The sequence below is a fragment of the Anas platyrhynchos genome, chromosome 3, assembly GCF_047663525.1.
Source record: "Anas platyrhynchos isolate ZD024472 breed Pekin duck chromosome 3, IASCAAS_PekinDuck_T2T, whole genome shotgun sequence".
Classification (NCBI taxonomy): Eukaryota; Metazoa; Chordata; class Aves; order Anseriformes; family Anatidae; genus Anas; species Anas platyrhynchos.
Genome location: NC_092589.1, coordinates 56,261,396 through 56,284,004, shown reverse-complemented (window position 1 = coordinate 56,284,004; position 22,609 = coordinate 56,261,396). Strand labels below are relative to the sequence as shown.

Genomic DNA, 22,609 nt, shown 5'->3' with positions numbered 1-22,609 from the left:
TATCCCTAAAACGATTATCCAAAGTGCTTATTTCACCAACTAGTCCTGTTTTCAGTGTGGGAAGGGTCACACATGGGTCAGGAATAGTAAAATGGTGTTTATTCAACTGACCACTGTGCTGGAGAAAGGGTGAATCTATTTCACTGACTTGGTCCCAGGAGGAAAACTCTTCTTGAATGCAGACACGTCAAGTCTATTCTTACTCTAATGGAGAAAAAGTGGGAAAACAAAACAAAGTGTGGAAAAATATCAGTGTTAAACAAAATAAATTCTTGATCATAAAAATCTCAACAGAATATTTGTTTGTTATCTTAATTTTTGTTCTGTCTCATGTCTAGTACCTGTAAGAAAGAATTTCTTCATGCTCTCACATAAAATGAAGCAAAAGCAACCTAATGCAAGTGTCCATTTTCTTTCATTTTTAGAAAGGGAAATATATATGTATATCTCTCAAAATCTGTAGGGATAAAAATTTTAATTATGTCTTAGTTGCTTGCTGTGATTTTGAAATCAGTGCTTTAGTCTGAATAAGCACTTGGTAGTTTATAAAGTGACATGAAGAATATTTCTATTTCATATGTTAAAATCTCATTTTTATAAATGGCAATAACAGAGTTGGCATTGGATTAACAGAGGTGACCTGAAATTGGTATCAAGAAAGTGATTTTTTAAAAAGAACTGAATTAATGAAATGAAGAAAAAAAAAAAGGATAAAGATATGTGAATAAGCTAAAACCCATTTAAGCAGCAGAATTTTGTGAATGCTAAGATGTTGGACTCTGTAAAAATATTGGTTTCCATCAAAATAGACTAATACAGAAATAGTAGTTTAGAAACAGTTCATATGAATAGAACAGTCCTAAGAACAACAGTCTTCACTCTGTGATGAAAATGACAGGTGAAAGTGGAGGTCAACACAAAAGTGCCAGGGAGTTTTTGGGCCACAGCAGAGAGATAGAAAGCAGGGACAACACTGAGGAGAGACAACAATATTGCTAATGAGTGTCAGTTAGATGCATAAAATGGGGCCCAACACAAGCTTTTGTGTAGGAAATTGGTTCAGAGAACCTCAGAGGAACTTTGTGGTAGGCAACTTTTTGATGGCAGAGTCTGCCTTTAAGAATGTTCTTGCTTTGCGACATCCCTACTGGGGCTGACATGGTCTGTTGTTTAGACTGTTAGTCTTTGTGTTTCTGTCATATCATGTGTTTGCCTGGTTCCACATTGAATCCAAATGCTGCTGAATACCTCCACTTCCACTGTCGAATCTTCAATTAATTAGCAGATTTTCTTTGAATGAGAATTTTCACAGGTAATTTTTTAAAGGATCCTTCTGGGTGTGTGAACAGGCCACTTACATTGCCTGCCTTGCAGATACCCTCCTCAGAGAGACAAAGAAAGGAATAACTGTGTTCTGAAAGATTTCTTTACCCTGAGAGATGGTACTTCCATGTCAAGAACCAGAGATTTTTTTATTATTTTTTTTTTCTGTGAGTTCCCAGCCCCCTTCCAGTCCTTGACATAACTAGGAATGTACTTTAAAGACAGAAATAATCTCTGTGACTGTGGAGCCTGAAAACCAGGGTCTCTAACTATATGAAGAACTGCTGCCCAGAAAGGACGGGCTGTACCATGCACTTCAAGTCCTGTTCCAGCTCCCAATAACAGCTGGAGAAGTGCAGAGGCTTCATGTACATTTACATAGACGTTTGCTTTGCCTATGATTCTTGATCTGACTAACTGGCATTTGGCACATCTCTGTTAGTTTTCATATTATACAAGTTGACTCAGACAGACTGGGAAATGCCAAAGATCAAAGGCTATGAGGCTTGTTTTTGACCAGAAAGCTTTTAGAATTTAGCTTCCTGATGAGTAATACTGATCTGAAGAATCAATTGTACTGATCACTTTAGGGGAAAATATCTAATTGCTGCCACACAACTTCTCCCTCTTGGCTGGGATGGAGTCTTTCTTGACAAAGCTGAGGGAAAACACAGGAGGGGGAGCAAGATATTAACAATATAAACACATTTTGAAGATAATTTTTTGCTAGTCATGGTAAGTACTGTAATACTTTTCTCAGATCTCTGTAACTCTTTAGTAACACAAATAAATTCAGTTTCAAATCAGTCTCTACTAGGTGGAAAACAGTTTTCTTGTAATGTCCTGTCTGACCTCCAGTTTATTTACATAAACAGATTTTTATTTTGCATCTGCTGTTTTGAGCTTTAGGTTTCAGTCAGCCGTTTACCTAATGAGTGCATATGAGCAATGTAGCACAACATTCATGGTGGTCTGATAAGGGTGACAGAATGGCACATGCATATCCATCCGACCACCTTGTACCATGGAATTGGTGACAATGTGAATATCCAAGGTGTTCTTTTATTACGATACTTTTGTTAATCTATCTTTATTGAGTTGTGTATTGCAATAACAATAACAGCTTTTTTTATGAACAGGTTTGGAGAAGATATGATAGCAAAAACCAGCAAACAAAACAAACAAAAAACCAAACAGTAGAAATGGAAAAGAGAGCTGTGGGATTCCAGAATCACTTGACTGCTGGAGTAGAAATATAGAGTTGGCTCATCCACTAGTGCAGAGTGACTGTAGTCAAGCAATGATAATTTGTGCCAGCTGAGGATTTCTTAATTCCTGGTAGCCCTTAATTTTGGTATTATACATTTACATATTTGGCTTTTGTGTATTTACTGAAACATATGTATGGGAGGCAAAGAAGAAAAAAAATCACTTGATAACGGCCATGGGAAGGTGCATCACAAAGAGTCACAGTTTACTGCTCTGCTTGCTTTTTCTCACAGCATCCTTTTGCAAGGATGCTTTGCCTCCTTGCTGATTTCTCTGGTTGAACTGTAGGTTTATAATGTCTATTTTATGGCTGATTAAGAGCTGGCAACAGGAAGTTTTGTGTGCTTGTGAAGTCTGAATGATTCTTGAGGCTTGGTGCAAAATTATAACAACCATTAAGAAGAAGAATCATAATATATGACCTAGTTCATAGGTCAACCAAAAAATATGATTTACTTTTTCATCACTCACTCTAGCTGCTGTTAGAAATGTCTTGTGGTGGGAAAAAAAAACACCTTACTGTTGACCAGTGGGTTATGGCCAGATTTCTTTCCCATTTGGTATTTCAGTGCTGTACAAACTGTCAGAGTCATTGTCTACTAGTGTACATTGACTTCTGCTTCATCTCCTCTTTGTGTTTCTGGCATTAAATGTTCCCTCATTTAATACATTGGTCAAACTGTGAACATGTAATGGATTTTTGGATAATTTTACATTATGATCTTAGAAATGCATATATTGAGAATATAAAGGCAAACATAAAAGGAAGAGTATTTTGACACTGAGAAATGGAGAAAAAGTGCTTCTGGGGTATATTTAATAGATTGATTTGAGAATAGTTTGCTTCAGCATAGGATTTCCTACCTAATGACTCTGAATTTGTACTGAAACAAATGGGGAAACTTCTTTCCTTGGGATAGGAAATATAGTGACGTTTAAAGAAGAACTTTAAATACGGATACAATTCAGGCCTCAGTAGATGCATATATAGGAAATGAAATATGCTGAAAGTTAGTCTGTTCAGCCCTTCAGACCATGTCAGGTTCACTCAAGTTCTTTTGCCTCTCAAGGACACTTTGAGCCAAACAATATACACTGACATATATCATTATGGTAATGGCTTTGATTCAAAATCAAATGATTTCAGTGGTTTACAAACAATTTAAATTCTGATATTTTGCTTATCTGACAAAAAGTAAAGAAAAAAAAAAGCAATTCTTGCCTTTGTGGTTTTGTGAAGCTCCAAATGAGAAAAAAAATCCTTAAAACTTCTCTGAGTTTGCAGAAAGTTTTGTGCAGCTTTGGCTAAAACCTCACAGTTCATAGAAAGATAAAGTTAAATCATGAATGCTCTGGTCAGGGCATTTTTGTGAACCTGACCAGTAAGAATTATTTTCTCTTTCATCACTGAAATAACAACAAGATAGATAGTGAAAGTAGTTGATTTTATGCTTGAATTCTTGTAGTACAGTATCAAAAAGTTCTTATATGGCTGACCAAAATTAAGCAAGGAATATATCATTTTTTCAACTTCCTAGAAGTCAGATATGCAATTTCTTACAATCATGTCAGGTAATGTTACAGAAAGCTGAGCTTTTGTGACTGTTCCAGACCTGTTTGATGTTACTGGGCAACCTGCCAAAGTCTCTTTTCTGTGTGCCAGGATGGTAATTATTGACACTTCTTAGGGAAAGGATTTCAAGGAACTCACATCGATATTTTTTCCACAGTCAAAAACTGGAAATGCCACTAGAGCAAAGGGATCCTGAAATCCCTGTGGATTATATTCCTGGACCAAGGAAGACAACAGGACACTAAGAAAGTTAACCTCAGGCAGACAAAATGACAGCAGCATGCAGATGCCTGGAGTGGAATTCAGAGAGAACTACTTGACAAAAATACATCTGGTGAGGAGGAGTGGTAGTGGGTGTGAAAACTTTGAGTGTGTAATGTGTTGTCTTTTAGGATGGAAGGTGTACTACTGATCAAAATGAATGCTCACGAAGGAGCTGAGGGGTGTGGGTCTGCATCTCAGGAATCAGTCACAGCTGGGGGGATGTAGCACTGTGCACTGTGAAGCTGTAGTCATCACTGTGGTGTCCAAGTTTTGTACCACATCTGTCTATTTGTGGCATTTGACTACTTATCTTGGATTTTCCTCACAGTCTCAGGAGCCAAATTAGCTTGGTTTTAGGATGAGATTTTTAGTGTGAAGGAGGGATGTCTCATGGAGTGAGCAGATTTTAGACCTGGCTGTGAAATTTCAGATCATTATGATCCCTTTCAAATGTGAATTTTAGAACTGGCACCAGCTGTTATGGTGGGCTCCTCTCCTGCATACATGTATGTTTCACTACTGAGACAGGGGAGTGTGAAGTTTATGTTGATTGCTGTTACGAGCTCATACTTGGCCTGCCATGAGTTGCAGTGATCATGACTTCTTTCCTGCACTGTTATTTGAATGCTTTAGATACTTTCATGTGGTTATCACATCCTGTCCCTTGCTCACTGCTTTGCCAAGCTCCATGTGCTTAACAAGATGCTTAACTATTGTTAATCTTTCCTCACGTATTCCGAAGTGTGTCACTTGCATGTCTAGCAAATAATTCCTTAAAAAGTAGAAGTTACAAAATTGAGATTCCTACTGATTTTTGTTTTGCATTTGGATTGGCTGGTTTCTATTAAAAATTGAACTCCTATTCAAGCCTCTTTCTTGGTTAGGACTTCAAGATCTCTCTCAACTTGCCTGCCAAGTTCCTAAGACATTTATGCAATTTTCAGATTTTTTCGGAGTTACTCAGTATGTTTAAAAGTTACTGGTGTAGGGAAACAGACTGACAGACAGACAGGCAGGAGGCTGAAGACAGTGAGCTGTGTAAGTCTCATTTCTTTAAGAAACCCATAAAAAGTTACAATGAAAAATGTATATAGTAAGTGTTAAGTAGTTAGATTTATAGGAGAGCTGTTACATTCTCTGTCCTCATGCAAAACATTGTAAGTTTTGCCATAGGTTCAACTTTGCAGTGCCAACCTGAGTAGCCCCACAGAATTTCTACCATTTCAAGACAGTTTTGCTCAAAACTCAGACCAGCGAATGAGAAAAACTTGATTTAAATAATTTATGACTCCAAGTTTTAAGACAAGCTGAAGCCCAGAAAGTGCACCTTAACCTGTGTCAGCTTGGGAGCAAGCTCCCATGCAGCTCAGCTACCTGTGCAGCATGGCAAGGAAGGTGAGCCAGGGGCGAGGACCCTGCCAGAACCCCAAGCCAAGCTATCCCTGTGCCTCAGCCCGTGTCTGCTTCTTCTTCCTGTGTCAGCTGCTCCGGTTGTGTGCTTTCGGCAGGGGTGTTTGTATTAGCAGCATGGGATACTTGAGTCTTTACTGCTTTATGAGCTAGAAGGTCAGCTACACTTGAGCTTCAATCTACCATCCCCTGCCCTCCATTAAGTTAGCTGCCTGGAGCTTAAAGCACAGTTTAATCTCTGATAGAAACTTATGGGAGTCTGCTCAGGGGCAACACTCAAGCTATACCTCAAACTAATTCAACAATCCCCACGAGACAGCGGGGGTTTCTTAAGGAAGAGACCAGATGCCAAGAATGTGTCTATGCAGCCCAGAATAGCACTTCATAGTACCATAGTAGGAGGCTGGAAAATTCATAGGACCAGCCAAGGGATGTCTGTGATGGGAGGAAACTGGAATACTGAAAGGGACCATATTTGAATGTAATGAATGAGCGTGTAGTAATCATACTCATTGCTATTAATTGAAATATATCACTGTAGTTCAAAAGCTTCTCTTACCAGATCCATGGAAGCCTTACAAAAGTAGACAAGAGGGAGAGAAAGGTGGTGATGCTGTCACTCCAAAGATGATGCCCAAGGGCAGAAAACCCTTTGATGGCTGTAATGTACGTCTAGATTGGGACTGAGCCCGGAGATCAGATTGACTGGCTGCTTGGCTTGCTTCTGGTCCAGGCTGAAGAGGAGGCAATAACATACTCAGTGAGGAGGCAGCATGGAAGGGCTCCTTCAACCACCCCTTATCTGTTAGTTGCCACCCCCCACTCCCTTTTGTTCAGTTTGACATCTAAGGGGGCTGGCTTAGGTCCCTGGTGATGGTCTAACCAACCTGTTTGACTTTGCACTTAAATGAAGGAAGGGTTAACATCAAGTCTGTTAAAACAGAGAAATTATTTCAGAAGTTTTCTGAACTATTTCTGCTTTCTGCTCAGCTCTTCACTTTTATTGGGCCACTTGCTTTTGCTGTGGTGGGGCCTCAGCGTCTTGCTGCTCTCCTGGGAGCTCCTAGGGTTTCAGCCTTGGAGACAAGGTGCTGACTCCCAGCAGGTGGAGTTTTGTTGTGGTGTGCAGGGAGTTACTGTGCAAGCTCAGACCACGTTCCTGGCCAAGGTGGCACAGGTCAGGTCTCGCTCTATCTGATGCTCCCCGCTCATCCTTCCTTCTGGTGTTTCCTTTCTCTTTTAAAATGCACAGTCTGGTTTTCCAAACACAGAGTAGCAAAATATTTCTGCTCTTAACCCCTTTTTGGACTCATGATTTTGCACTGAGTTTAGTGGCTGCATGAACAGAGGCCTCAATATTTCATTTGTTTTGAAACTTTATGTTTGTATACTATCACCAACCACAGTAAAATCTGCAGTGTGGTTACATGTTGTGCTTTACATTGCCATGCTCTTCTCATTAAAGTAATTAAAATTGCTTGTGCATTAAACAAACAAACAAATAAAAGGTGCTAATCAGCTATATTTCAAAAAAGTTGAAAGAAAAATGATGCTGTCTAAATGGTTTGGAATAGTCAGACCTATTCTATTATATGTCTGTAACAGCAGGATATAACAAAGGTAAAGATTTAAGGCAATTTTGACACCTTAAAGTAGAACTGTTAGCACTGCATAGACTTTCAAATCCAAAGAGGATTCAGCCTGCTCACTTACTGCTTTCCACATCTTCAAAGGACCGTGGCTCTTTTTTAATCTTTCCTTTTTGCTGTGAAGCCATGGGAAGTTATTGACTTTACAGGCAGTTTTAGTACACAATCAAGCAAGAAAAAAATGCTGGTGTACTCTGAGGCTCCGAGTTCAAGTTCTCCTCTCTTTGTGTCACTCCCCTCTCTGTGCTGAGGCAGAATTTTAAAGTGAAGAACAAATGGTGAGCTGTTATACAAGGTTTTGTTTTTTGACCCCCTGGCTGAGCCAAAATTCTCTGAAGATTTTCTGGGAGGTTTTTGCTACCCAGCAGTTCTTCCAAATGTAATTGGAATATGCTTTCCACAATGATATTGCTTAATTATAATTAGATATAGTTTGGACTCTGGGTCTGAGCGGAACAGTTCCAACATAGCTCTTCTTGGAAGAGCTCTGCAGAAAGCAGTGGCTGGAGGGCTTCCAGGGAGTGCGAGTTTGCTCACTGGTCAGTGTTTGGACAGAGTGCTGCCTGCTTTGCTTTCTCATTAAGTGTAAGAGCTTAAATCTCCCTTTGCTTAATGGCAGACGGTGCTGTGAGAACTGATGCTTGAGTCACCAACCAGCTTGGCAAAGCTGGAAGATGAGCTGAGGCCATGTGTTTGCACAGGTTTTCACCGAGCTGTGGACATGCATACTTCACTGTAGTTTCTTTGGTGTGAAGAGCTGACCATCATAAAGAGACAGAAGATAAATAGGAACAGAAAGCTGAGAAGCCAGGAAGGGAACTGTAGGGGCAGAAGTCCCAAGAGAATGCTCCTAGAAGCCCTTCTGCCCATTGCAGGCCTTGGGCTGAGGCTGGAGAAGTTGACTTCCACCAAGTGATCTCCAGTATGTAGAGGGAAGGAGGATTTTTTGTCCATCCCTCACGATTCCCTGTGTGAAACAAGCTGTCACTGATGTATTTTCCTCAGAAATCCTGAGCAAACAATTTGGAATAATGTCCAAAGAATGCTTTACATTACAAAATAATGTAAAATAAGTGTGATGAGGAGGCTGGAAACCAAGCTACATAAAGATCAGAAATTCATTTTTGCATCCTGATCCTGACTGTGTTTCTGCAATATATCAGATCATCTTGCTGGTGTCCTGCAGATCCTAGTGTGCATTGAACTAACTTTCCTCTCAAGACATAGTCTTATTTTCTTCAACTCTGTGAGATGTGACAAGATACCCAGGAGGAGGAGTTCAGCTGAACATTTTGTTTTCCTACTCTTGTATTTGTTTGCATTTGTTCTTAGCTCCTGAACAGTTCCTCCTGGAAAGACTTACAAGTATTGGAACAAAATTCCTAAATGAATGGAACTGTTGCCTTGTAAGAGAAGCTTTTGGTCAAGTCTAAATAACAAGACATAAAGATATATTAACTTAATTTAAAGCCATAACAAGGTCCTAAAATATAGCAATGGTAACAGTTTTGTTCCATTTTGGGACTTCTAACCTGAAACCTTTGGAAGAAACTTGATGGGCTAGGATCTCTTATAAAATGTATGTAGTGAGAAGCTTAAGAATGAAAATGTTTTAAAGCCTCTCATTATTTAGAAAGGCTTGAACTATAGCTTTAAATTATTCATGAACTATGTGCTGGATAACTGAGAAGTAAAGGTATTACCTTATCTATGTCTTATTCAACATTTGTCTTCTCTGTTTAGAGGTAAGGACAAACAACACTAATTACATTTCCAAATGGTTCTAAATTTGGAAAACTTTATGTGTATGCCAGCTTAATATGAATGAAGGACTGAAAGCCTGTCTAAACATGTTCAGGGGATAAAAGTGTTAGTATATACCTGAGAAAATGCATTAGTAAATGTAGGAGAAAAATCATGATGAAATCAAATAATTTCTTTTCTCCCAGTGGAAGGCACTTGGAAAACAAATTACTTGTAGAGTTTGCTGCAGTAGCTCAACTTCTATGGTCTCTGTAAAAATGGAGAAAGACCTAACCGCATAAAAAGAAGATAGATTTTTCTGCTATCCCCACTGCAATGGGGAACTTTTAAACAAATTCATACACAGCTGAACTGGACAAGAGGACTTCCTGTTCTCTTGAGGACCTTTGTAATCGTATCACCTGGGATTTGGTGACATGCCATGAGAAACTCAGAGGAAAGAGCTCAGCTAGACCTTTTGTTTTCTCTCTTTTGTAATTTTTCACCTATTAAATGTGTGAGCTTCAAAGGAATGAATTCATAAGGGGGATTTGAATGAGAACAGAACAGTGCTCAGCCTTATAAGGTTAAAGAGATTGCGTTTAGTGAGCTGCAAATTAAACAGTTTACCATATGAGATGGTAATCAAAAATATCATGCTAAATGTCACCAGGATGCATGCAACCTCGGTATGAAGAGGGTGGAGAGCTGTTTAGCTGTGCTATTGCCACCATGCTCTTTGACAGGGAGCACATGTGTAAAAGTATTGAACACTGCTAGACAGAGGTGACACTACAACCTCTTTTCCCCCACAGAAAGTAATTATTTGTTAACTTGCATTGTCATAGTTTTCTTGTAACCTGGGCAATGATTTCATCCAGCTTACAGATCCTCTGCGTCATATCTTCTGGTATCTGGGATTTCTGGAATCCAATTGTCCAAAAAATTAAATCGCTTTTTCCCCTTCATTGGAGGCAGCAGAAGCTGGAAGTCTAATACAATATGCTCATGTTTGGATTTCTGGTAATTCAATTTAGGATGTCAAAATTTTATCGGCCTTTGCCATCCTGTGAATAAAGGACATCCTGTGAATAAAGGACCAGCTGTGTGCATCTTCCCCTTTATCTGCTAGCCTTGCATCCATGTTCCTAATGCTCTTCCCACCTGCATCTAAGCCATCATCCTCCTGTATGACCCACTCCAGAGTTTATTGCTAGAATTCCAGTTTGTGTCTTTAACTGTTCAGAGAGAGACCTGGGGAGAATTAATTTAGTTCAGCTGAGGCGTTAGCAACCTCCTCTTTGACAGCCATTACACTGTCATGACCTGTCCTGTGTGTCTAACACTGATCTATTCATAGTATTCATATCAGCATGCTGGGCAGGTTTTTATGCTAAATCATCTTTCTTCACTGGTCCCTACTTATACTGCAGCAAATAAAAAGGCTTAGAGTAGTGCAACGGGCAAATGGGTCACTTTATGTCCTACCTTCTCACTGTAATTTTCTGAGTGAATTTAATGGATGGACTAGCAAAGCTGGCCCTGAGACAGACACATGCTGTGGGGAAGCTATCCCACAGAGGGAATCTTATTCTGCCAAATTGTTTGGTGTTTTGTGATATTGACTAAGTGAGGTCAATGAAATAACTTCCACCAGCGACTATAAGCAATGCCTGAACATAAGGCGCCAGAGGTAAAAGATTGCCTAAGCCAGCAGTCAGCCTGACGGCAGCCTGACCAAAACCTCCCAATACAGCAGGTGGGAAGATCCTCAGCAAGGCATGGGCTGGTTCATCGTGTGTGATCTGTGGGAGCAGAGCACCTATGGGCTCGAGCCTCGGCTGGGAACCCTGGGCTGCAGCAGCTGCACAAGCGGGGAGCAGCAAGTCAGTCCCTCCTCTGAGCAGCTCACAAGGATAAGCAAAGAAACAACAGATGGAGACAGGCAGATGGAGGAACACCAGGAAACACAGAAAATATTAGTCAGCATCATAGGCAGTGACCTCAGCATACCAGAAGTCTGAATGTTGTCAAATCACGGAAAAGGAGGGCTTTCAAGAGAGTTTTAAAAGAAGGTAATGAACTGTTTTGTAGTTATTTATAGAGAGTGGCTCCTGAGCATCTGGGAGAGTGGAAAGCAAAAGATGAATGGATTTGAAAAATCAGTCTGAGAACCATGCAAATGGCCAACGGGAAACTGTTATGGGTAAGAGTCTCTTAAGAGACTTACTCTTGGTGCAGAGGAAGAGATGGTAGAAGAGTGAGGGATAATCCATGACAGACTTTCCTCTAAAAATGAAAGAGATGACCTTTAAAGCAGCAGTCTGGACAGACAGGATTGAAGAAAGAGCACCACATGAGGGCTAAAGAAAAAGAAGATGCACTCTTTGGAAATGCTGTGAGAAAAGGGAGGGGGAGAGAAAGGAAAGTAAGGCAAGACAAGATGTCATATGATCTACCGGTGACAAAACAGAGGACATGGGGGCCTGCTGCATGGACAGACAGCAGATGCCACTTGAGCAGCCCAGTGTTTCTTCTGGCACAACTGATTCAGATCATGAAGCTGCACTGTTGTTTTAATGAGAATGGAAAGCAGGGAAGATGATTGCCTTGTAGCTATATACAACCCAGCCAGAGTTAATGTCCTGTCCAAATGAAAGGAAGAGATAAAGAGCTCACAGACACTGTCACAACTGACAATTTTCTCCACCAGCTGAAAAAGAATTGTCCTAGAAAAAGTGGGTGACTGTGTATTTCTGAGGGACTGGTGGATGATGTCGTAAGACACCCACAAATGGTAGAGAGCAAGAGCAGAGTCTGGGGAATCTTGGGTGAAGAATGAAAACTGAAGTAGGTAATATAAACATAGAGGAAGAGATATAAAATTAACTCTTTGACATCCATGTTCAAAGGAGGAAAAGTGGGAAAAGGTGAGCAGATAGAAATGGAAGAAGAGATCTCAGTGATGACTGAAATAGGAGAGACTGTTTGTGGAAGTAACAAATTATATAAAGAGACATCCCTGTCTGTGTGAGAGCCATGATCTGGAGGGAGTGAAATACAGAGACAAGGAAGGTAAGGTATAGATGAAGTCTGGAGACAGCAGTAGCTGGGGATGAGGGGAGAGAACAGCAGATGTGAGATGGGGAATGACAGAATGGCAACAAATAGCAGTGATGGTGTGTGAGAGTAGGGAGTGAGGGTAAGCAAGCACTGCGGATGTGTATGTGGGCAGGCAATTAAACCAGAGCATCTTTTGGTTCAGTTTCAGTCTGAACTCAGTGGCAACAGAAACCATTCTGGTTTGGCATTGCTTTGAGGTCAATAACATTTCAAAATAGTTATGTAGGCTCAGCTCCTATTCAAGAAAAATGAAATATTCAGAACAATTTATTTCTAGTTTTAGTTCAGCTTCCTGGAGGTAAAATCAATATGCTGCTCCAAGAAGCTAGTGTTAAAGAAAGGTGGTGATAATATAAATGGGGAAACGGAGGCAATAGAGGGAGAGAGATAAAAATGGAAAGGAGAGGAGGAGAAGGCTGAAGTGACATTCAAGGGTGGGAGTAAATAGATTTGGTTAAAAAAAAAAAAAAAAAAAAAGATGCTAGATGAAAAAGCCTTAAAAACAATGTTGGGAAGACCCAAAATAAATAATATTTGGAAAAAATCCCATTCTCAAAGAGTGCAAGGGATGTACCCATCTTTTATGCAGCCAAGCAAAATGCAAAACAATGAAGCTGAAAATCAAGTCTGAGAAAAAAGAAAAGCAACTCCTGGAAGAATTGTTAAATAGAAGAGCACAAACAAGCAAATGTCATCACAGATAAAGTCACAAAGGTAAAAGTGGCAGAGTTGCTAGTTCAAGCAAGTGCAGGCTCTTATTTTTACATATTTTGTAATTTAATATAACCTAATGATGTCTCAAACTCAAAACAATTCAGGTAATTCAAAGCTAATCCTTTGAAGACTGCAGGAATACAGTATATACATACATTCTCCCAAGCATTCATTTGGCAGTGAGCCTAGAAAACACTGGTGTTCTGTGAATGCTCACATGTAGCAGTGTGCTGCCAAAATTTCAACAAGATGGTCTGTCACAAATTTGCCACTGAATTGATGACACACCTAGTTGGCAGGCAGGACTGATTAGAAAAGAGAATTTCTTTTCAACAGGGGATTCTGGAAAAACAAAACAAAACAAAACAAAAACCACAAAAACACCCCTCTCCCCCAAAACTTGACACCTTTAACTCAGATTTTCTCACCATTTAAGCAAGCAAATAAACAAAATCTTGAACTAAGAACTAAAGTGTTTGGGATTTTTGAAAAATGAATTTTGTGTTTCCGGCTTTTTATTAGTGTGGGTGTGGGTGGTATTACCCTTCTGAAACATGTCATGAAAGAAAACCAAAGGACACAGCCAGACACCTTCAATCTGGAAACCAAATGACCTTTTGACATTTCAGGTTTTTGACATACTTCTATTTTTTTATATACTGTCTTGAAAATTTTTATTTCAGAATTTTTTCATGCAACTGAATTATGGCCACTAAATGGATTCTGCAAGTCCTATGCTTCAGTGTCAGGTTAGGGGGTGGATGACAAAGTCAGGAGAGGGTTTTATGGGGAAAGAGAAAAACCAGCTCTTAGAAGGAGGGCAGGACAGCTTGTGGAGGAGTTGCTATAGATTCTTTTCAATTTGAAATTTAAGGGATTTTAATTTCTTGTAAGATATTTTGAGTCAGCAGCTAAATTTGGCATGTCAAAAATGTTCATTAGACAAGACAAAGATTTATGAGTTTATCTGGATATTTACATTCATTAGGAAAGAAATACCAATATAATTGGTTTGACTGGACTGCCATAATGGAATAAAAGGTACTTCTCTGCTACTGGCTTTAGAAAGGCAAGAAATAGAATTCTTTTCTTTTCTTTTCTTTTCTTTTCTTTTCTTTTCTTTTCTTTTCTTTTCTTTTCTTTTCTTTTCTTTTCTTTTCTTTTCTTTTCTTTTCTTTTCTTTTCTTTTCTTTTCTTTTCTTTTCTTTTCTTTTCTTTTCTTTTCTTTTCTTTTCTTTTCTTTTCTTTTCTTTTCTTTTCTTTTCTTTTCTTTTCTTTTCTTTTCTTTTCTTTTCTTTTCTTTTCTTTTCTTTTCTTTTCTTTTCTTTTCTTTTCTTTTCTTTTCTTTTCTTTTCTTTTCTTTTCTTTTCGTCTCTCTTCTCTTCTCTTCTCTTCTCTTCTCTTCTCTTCTCTTCTCTTCTCTTCTCTTCTCTTCTCTTCTCTTCTCTTCTCTTCTCTTCTCTTCTCTTCTCTTCTCTTCTCTTCTCTTCTCTTCTCTTCTCTTCTCTTCTCTTCTCTTCTCTTCTCTTCTCTTCTCTTCTCTTCTCTTCTCTTCTCTTCTCTTCTCTTCTCTTCTCTTCTCTTCTCTTCTCTTCTCTTCTCTTCTCTTCTCTTCTCTTCTCTTCTCTTCTCTTCTCTTCTCTTCTCTTCTCTTCCTTAATTTGTTCAAAAATATTGCATGCTTTAGAGACACCAGCATGCCCTTGGTGCAAAGTAGATACCTGTCAGTTTGTCCTTTTGCAGAGAAGGAAGTGCCTGAAAAGGTTACCCAGGATAGGGCCCACAGGAGGGTGGTCTGATGGTTGGCTCCAAAGACATGAGGACAGAACTGGTGGACACCTCTCTCTAGCAAACCTGAGGCAGTTTTGTAACATTGGTAAAAAAGCTGTGTTCAACCTCCAAACAGAAGCATTAACACTTCTGAAGGGGAATGTAAATACTTTGAGGAGACTCTGTAGAGCTTTAGTGGATTCAAGACTGAGAAGCTTTTCATATTTTCATATCATAAATAATGTAGAATATTTAACAACTCCTTAATATTGATGTTAGTAGTGCACTGTTAAGCAATACTTAGCAAGTCAATGAGAATGTCAGGCAAAGAGGTAGAAATCTTTTATCACAGATATATAGTAGTATTTTGCTATCATTGTTGAGGGCTTTTGCTAGCCTCTACTAGGCAAGTTATTTTCCGTGTTGATTTCCTCAGGATTAGTGTCAAGTATTATTATTGTCTTGTATCTCTACATATACTTATGCAAGCATGTGTTAATACAATATTATGTTGTATTGTTTAAAAATGTATAGAGATGCCATCTGGTCCAGCTGACGTGTGGGCCAGTAAATGTTGTATTGCTTTATTTATATCATTTTGGGACATGCTTGCTGTTAGAATTTGGGACTTATCACATGTTTGACAATGGAAAGGTTTAGCTGGCTAGAAATTTTCTCTTGAATAGGAACTATGTGGTGAAATTTGGAATGGTTCGTTTTCCATGTTGATGTCAAGACCTGTATTTGTGTATGACTTTGATAATGTTTTCTTATTTAATTTCAACCTGATTAGCTTCTAACTTTTAAGGTATTTGGCTAGATTACCACATTTAAGAGAAATATTGAATTCCTCTATAGCCTGAACAAATATTTTTAGGATTGTAAGCATACATTTCAGAACTCTAAGTGTATACACATTAATCCATGTGACATGCATCACCGAGTAGGTCATGTACAGAGGCTTGTGTACCCATCCATCCTGACAGTCTGTCTCTTCTTGCAGTGGAAAGACAATGAGAGCCAAAGAGTAGCAGCTGAAAGGGGAATCAAGGGAGCTCAGGTCTCAGAGCTACTGAGCGGGGTCAAGTTGTTTAATCTGCTCCCCTTTGCATTTGCTGCCACCTTGTTCAGTTAGACTGCAAACTGAGGCAACTCTCCTACTATGTGTTTCTCCAAAGTATATCACAACAAGATCCCTATCTCAGTTAGGGCCCCTAGGCACTATCATAATATAGATAATTAAATATACCTCATGTTTTTAAATTGTTTCCAATCAAATTCTGTGTTGAAGGACTTCATTTTGAATTCAGTCTGTGTGTGGGATAATAATTACTTATAATTATACTTGGTATGATACCTACAGAAGACAGGTTTTTATGGTGGTATCACAGAACTCATTAAATTGTTTTTTATTAAGTCGTATGAGCATTTTAAAGAAAAGGTGATCCAGAAAGTAAATAAGAAAGCTCCATTTTAAGTTAGGATATTTTTATAGGTCAGCTGGGCAAGGAAATGACTGAAAATCCAGTGATATCTATTACAGATGAGCTCTATCAGAAAATCATCTTCATATCAAAGCTTCTCTACTCCAGAATAACATGGAATTTGAGCTTTGGAAAGGACTGCAGTGATTTCTCACCCCTCTCTGCTGGGGTGGATCATATGTGTAAGAATAATAAGAGCTGTTATGAACAGATACAAGCACAGCCAAACATTAGCAGCCTGTTATTGGTTTAATAGGACAATAGTGATCAAGTACTTTCTGTAAATATGGTCACAATGGTGACCTGAGACAGACAAAATACTCTGGAAGTTGGCCAAGGTGCTTTTTTTTTTGTTGTTGTTATTAAGTCTATCTTAGCAGACAGACATCATAGATCTGAAGGCTTTTCTGAACATGCCCAGGCACTGCAACATGTCTTGTGCAGGGGAAAGTCACTTTGAAAACTAGGGCTGTCTGCTGTGAACAGGGCTACAGTCCTACGCAGACAAATACAGGTGAGAATAGCTATGCTTTGATAGAAACAAGATTTTTCACCCACATATCATGTAAGGAAGCCAGTTATGTTGTACCATTGTCTAGCTACAGATAGATTGAATCTTCCACATTTGGATCCTACTGAGTGAATTTAAAGCTTCATTCTCAGTTTTGCAGTGCTATTGTTTACTTTTTTTTTTAACAATAAAATGTAAATGGCTCCTGCTGCGAAGTGACTCCAACCAGGAACCTTTTGTCTAAAGCTTTTACAATAGAGTTTCTCATATCTGAAAAGCAAGTTAGCTAAATTCAGCTTATTTTGTGGGAGCACAAATGTTTTCTTCTGGCAGTTGATAAGCAAAGTCTTGATTCAATGGGGTTGCAAAGGATGCTTATGGAAAAAGAGTATATAGACCATGTGTACCCAGCAGAAGATGACTCCAAACTAACTCCAATAATACAAGCTATTAGTTTATTCCTTGTATTTTAGGTGTTCTGAAAGGGGTTATTTGGTTGTAAAGATGGGAAAGAACTGAGGTGTTCATTATCTGCTGTACCTCTCATGAAAGCATTGTCAATGGAAAGTAATGAATTTTACTAACCATCAGCTGAAGAGTGATTGGAGAAGACTCCTTCCCTGTGGATGTTTTGCCTGCATGAAACCAAGAGCCAGAGTCATATCCTTCCCTGTTAATGTACACAGGATCTTTGCAGAAAAGACGGTATAATGCTGTCAAGTGCAAGGTATGAGCCAGCATGAGGCAGGATTCAGCTGTGTGTAACTCACACTTTCTGTGTGAGACATTGTGGCTGTGAGTAAAGGAGTAAATGAACACACATCTAAAGTCTGTGGAAATGTTGGAAATGACTGAGCAGAGAAGGACATTGTCCTGAGTTGTTTCTGGATATGCAATTGCTAATGAAAACTTTACTTCATGTCTTATTAAGAACTACAGATGTTATTGTTTCCAATCCAAACACGTACAAGAAATATTTGCAGAACTGTCAATGTCACACTTGATTACTAGACAGAAGAGGGAAGTACCTTACTCCATGCTATTGTCCCCAGCCTCTTTGTATCTCCTTACTTGAAGCACTTTACCTAGAGATGAAAGTGCCACTTATGTATCAATCTGAGAGTTGCAGAAGAGCCCTTTGGAAAGCAATGAACTCAAACTTACTCAAGATGATCTAACAACAATGGCCCTTCTTTCTCCTTCCTTTAGTCTTCAGGCTAATAGGAATAATTATATATTCTAGCTTTTTTATATATTTATTTACTTATTTATTAGATAGAGGGGGGAGAAGGAGGTGACAATTCGAGTAGACTTGTAGCAGTGGAAAGTATTTCAGTATTTTCTTGACATATATATGTGTATATGTATTATTTTTTTGTTAAGAAAAGATTCACTCTACAAATTGCATGGATTTTTATTGGAGACTCAATTCCTACAGTTTTCTTTTTATTTGTGCTAGAAGAACATGCCCTTTAGTGTGATTAAGGAATAATTGGATTCATTTTGAATTGTGGTAAATGGCATGGCATTCTTTTCATGGAGTTTCTGGTTCTGCAATTACATTTCTGCAGCACTGTCTAGCAGTCACGAAAGATTAGCTATGTTTTCTTCTTCTGCCACGCAGTTCTCTAATCTGTCTGGAACACAAATAGATCAAGAAGTGCAGCTTTGTAGATTGTATCAAATGCTTCTGTATGTTGCTTTTTGACTGTTGGGTCATTCTTGGATACATAGAGTTGACATATATCTCTATAAGAATTATTTCCAGAAAATATGTACTGCACACTGTCAGAAGGGTGTTCTCTTTCTTCCTTTTAAGTTCAAATTTCATAATTAGAACAAGATGAACAATAGGATCCTCTCACAGAAGAATAAAGATGTGTTCAACTCCCTTTCTACTGCCTTTGAAAGATGAATAAATGGGTATTTTCTACAGCTCTGCTTAATCTTCTGTTCCTCTTCACACCTTGCTACATTTTCGAGCATTTCAATAGGGATGCGTGAACTGCTTAGATAAGAACCAAATCCAGAAAGAACTTCAAAAGAAAAGGATGAGACCAGGCAGCCCAAAGAATTCATTTGGAACACAAAATGCAGGTATATTTGGTAGAAGGTATAGGTGATGCCCTTTGTTTTGTTATAATTTTGCTTTTCATGCACATGCATTTTCCTTCCTTGTTTCCTTGTTTCCTAGAATCTTCTCATCCTTCCCTGCCTTCCTCTCCTTTCCTTCCATATCCTTCCTTTTGTTCACTTCCTTCCTTTCTCTCCAGGAGGGTGTACGGTACTTTAAGATGATCATGCATCTGTGACAGAAGAAGCTGTTTCCCTTCTATTTCATGTCTTTACATTTTCAGAGGAGTAAGAACTTGCACATCGCTTATGCTGTTGTTTCCATTCTGGGGCACGGGGGATTTAGCTGAGTGACTCTCATTGCTGTTAATGGGATTTGTTCAGCTAAAGTCTTGTGCAAGCCAATCCTTTTCAAAAGCGAGAATTTCTTTAGAAGTACAGATAGACCTGGTTAAAGATTCTTTTGATGAGATATGAGGCAAGATCTTAGAGCATATCTAACAATTAAAGAACGTGGACAACTTTTCACAAGTTAAAAGTGTTAATCTCACTATTATGGCCATATTTCCATTTGGTTAATTACTTCCTGCTGTGTAAAATTCTTCCTACAATTTCACTTAAAGGTATTTTTTATGTCTGTCTAGAATGACTACACAATGTTATTGCATGATTTTTAAAGCTCAGCTCCTCAATTATCAGAAAAAATATTTGCCAAGTAAATGTTTCTATTAAAATTGTCATTATCCGTCAAGTGATTTATTCCATGAGCAGTATTTGCAGAGCTATACAGCTGGTTGATTACTACTACTGCAAAAAAAAATTACTCTAATAAATTAGTCGAGAAAAAAGGTAAAAATTAATTAAGATAATGTATATGCTGGATAATATTTGTCCAGCTGTTTTTTGAAGGCTATCACCTTTCGTTTTGGTGGGCTTACATACTGGCAAAGCAATCCCTATATAAATAGTTCTAAGTTTATCCTGTGATCTGCCATCCTTACTTGAAAAATGTTGTATAAATGATCATTATTATTATTGTAAATCAAACCCTATTTTCATTTGGACTAAAATATAATGACATTTGAACAAGCAAGGCAGTGGGGCTGTAGATGAATTAAGTGCCATGTTGTTTTATGTGTGCACTTTGAGATAAAGCATAGGTTGTTCAGAGTCTGTGAATAAATGTCTATCCTGCTGGAAGCAATTGTTTGCTTGATCTTTTTTTAAAGTCTCAAAGTTTTTCTAAAATTAGCAATAGTCTAAGTACAAAACTTTGCATACAAGTTAGCAAGTTCACTACAGTGAACAATGTCTTCATCCATTACATCCCTAAAGACACGTTTTTGAGATGTTTCATTTCATCGGGCACAATAAAAAAAAATAAAACAAACTTTATTTTTACAGAAAAAAAAACTCTCAGACAAACATTGAGGACATTTCCCCCCCCCCCCCCCCACAGAATTCCTTTCCAGGTTAGGCCTTTCCACCCTTCTTTGAGAAAGCAAGACACGAGAACTCAGTACCTTTAGAATGGTTATTTTAGGAATCTCATCTATAGAGAAGTCTATTAAACATGTGCAATATCTTCTGTATTTGTCTTTCATAGAAGGGTTTCAAAGGAACAAAGCCATAGAATCACAGAATCACAGAATCATAGAATCATAGAATAGTTTGGGTGGAAGGTCATCCAGTCCAACAATCTTGTCATGGGCAGGGACATCTATCACAAGATCAAGCTGCCCAAAGCCCCATATAAACTGACCTGGAACACTTCCAGGGAAGGGGCATTCACAACATCTCTGGGCAGCCTGTTTCAGTGCCACACCACTCTCATAGTGAAGAATTTCTTCCTTATATCTAATGTAAATCACTCTTTCAGTTTAAAACCATTACCCTTGTCCTTATCATTACATGCCCTTTTAAAAATTCTCCCTTCATGTTTTTATAAGCCCCCTTTTAGTATTAAAATGCTCTGATAAGGTCTTCCTGGAATCTTCCCTTTTCGAGGCTCTACAAACCCAAATCTGTCGGCTTTTCTTTGTAGGAGAGGTATTCCAACCCTCTAAAAATGTTTTGTGGCCCTCCTCTGGTCTCCTCCTTGCTCTAAAGGGTCCATGTCTTTCTTGTTCTGGAGGCCCCAGTACTCTGGTTGGTGTCTCAGAACAGCAGAGAAGAGGGGGAGAATCACCTCCTTTGAACTACTAGTGACATTTCTATGATTTCTTTTGTTGCAACCCAGGATATGACTGGCTTTCTGGGCTGCAAGCACACACTGCCAACTCATGTCTTATTTTTCATACATCAGTACTGCCAGGTCCTTCTTTGCAGGGCTGCTTGGACATTCATTCCCAAGTCTATACTGATGCTGGGGATTGGCAGTACCCACCATGATCTCAAACCTACCAGTTCAGTTTCATTAGAAGGTCTTGAACCTTATCTTCACTTACAGTACAAGTGACTGCACTCCTCCAGTTCCTGCCTTGAAGTTTGGGGAACTGAAAAATTTGAGAGATGTGGGAAGCTTGATTACCAATGAAGACTGAGGGGAAAAAATTGAGTACTTCAGCCTCCCTACATGTCCAGGTGGCATCCCTCTACTCATCCCAGCCAAATGTTTCTGGTTCCATTGCCTGTGCACTGCTTTCTTACTCTTCAGTTTGACTGGGGGGGCCTTACTCAGCCCTGTTGTTTTCTTGCATACGAGAATATATGAGACATCTTTAGCCTGTTACTCTTATTGGGAAGGATCAGAAGTTTCATGTGGGCCAATGAATTTTAAACAGAAGTGACAGTTTGCCTAATACACTTAAAAGTACATGGTGGAGTAATGAGCTTTATGAAATATGACACCCATGAGAGACTGGTGAGTTTTGGAAAAGGCAATCTAATTCCTTCAGCTTTTATAACATCTGAACTGCATTCTGTTATCTCAATATGTATTTACATTTCTCTTTTTTTCCTGTCTATCTTTATAAGCCCATGCCTCTACCTTAAACCAAAACAAAAAACTTTCCATGTTTATGAATTTAGTGCATTTACTGTAATCTAACCTTAGAGATTTAGGTTCACTTAAAATCTGAACATATTCAAAGGTGGAAAGTGTGCTGGAGCCAACACAAATTCTTGGTTATTTTAGTATATGTCTAGATGGTCATAAGGGCTTTCTGCTCATTTGTTACACAGATGGCTGCTAAGACAAGTGTCGGTCGTATAGCACTGTAATCAGGATACACAGGTAGTGATTAAAGAAAGCGACTTTTCAATGTCAAACTCCCTTTCAAAGTACTAAAACACGTTTTTTGGACTCTTCAGTTATCATCAGAGGAAATGTATGAATGTTTCTAGTGTTCTATGAAGCCAGTTAATTTTACCTGAGTGTGATACTGGATCAATAAACAAATGTCTTGAATAGTTTGTACGAGAAAACTAGAAGGTAATAAGAAAGGCAGAAAGTAACATCTGTCTTAGGTTTTACTCTCAATTTTGACCTCAAAAAACATTTGTGCTAGTTTTTTTGTTGTTGTTGTTGTTTTGTTTTGTTTAAATTTGTATATCAAAAAAGCCCTGAAAATGAGTATCTATATATCTATATCTATATCAATATAAACACACATACATATACATACATATTTAGGTATGGTTGAGGATAATATCTTTATGCCAGTTTGGTAAAGTTATTATGTCTACAGGTGCTTTGTGTCTG

At 38.6% G+C, this 22,609-nt stretch overlaps 1 long non-coding RNA gene across 10 annotated transcripts in view; it reads left to right on the top strand.

Moving 5' to 3' along the window:
* Positions 1-22,609, top strand: part of LOC106016692 (uncharacterized) — a 255,490-nt gene that overhangs the window by 132,067 nt on the left and 100,814 nt on the right. For 8 of the 10 annotated variants that reach the window (XR_011808324.1, XR_011808331.1, XR_011808325.1 and 5 more), the window contains one exon: positions 4,323-4,499. The exons of the other annotated variants lie outside the window; for them this stretch is intronic. This is a non-coding gene — a long non-coding RNA (uncharacterized lncRNA). The remainder of the gene's footprint in view (positions 1-4,322; positions 4,500-22,609) is intronic. 10 annotated transcript variants of the gene reach the window in all.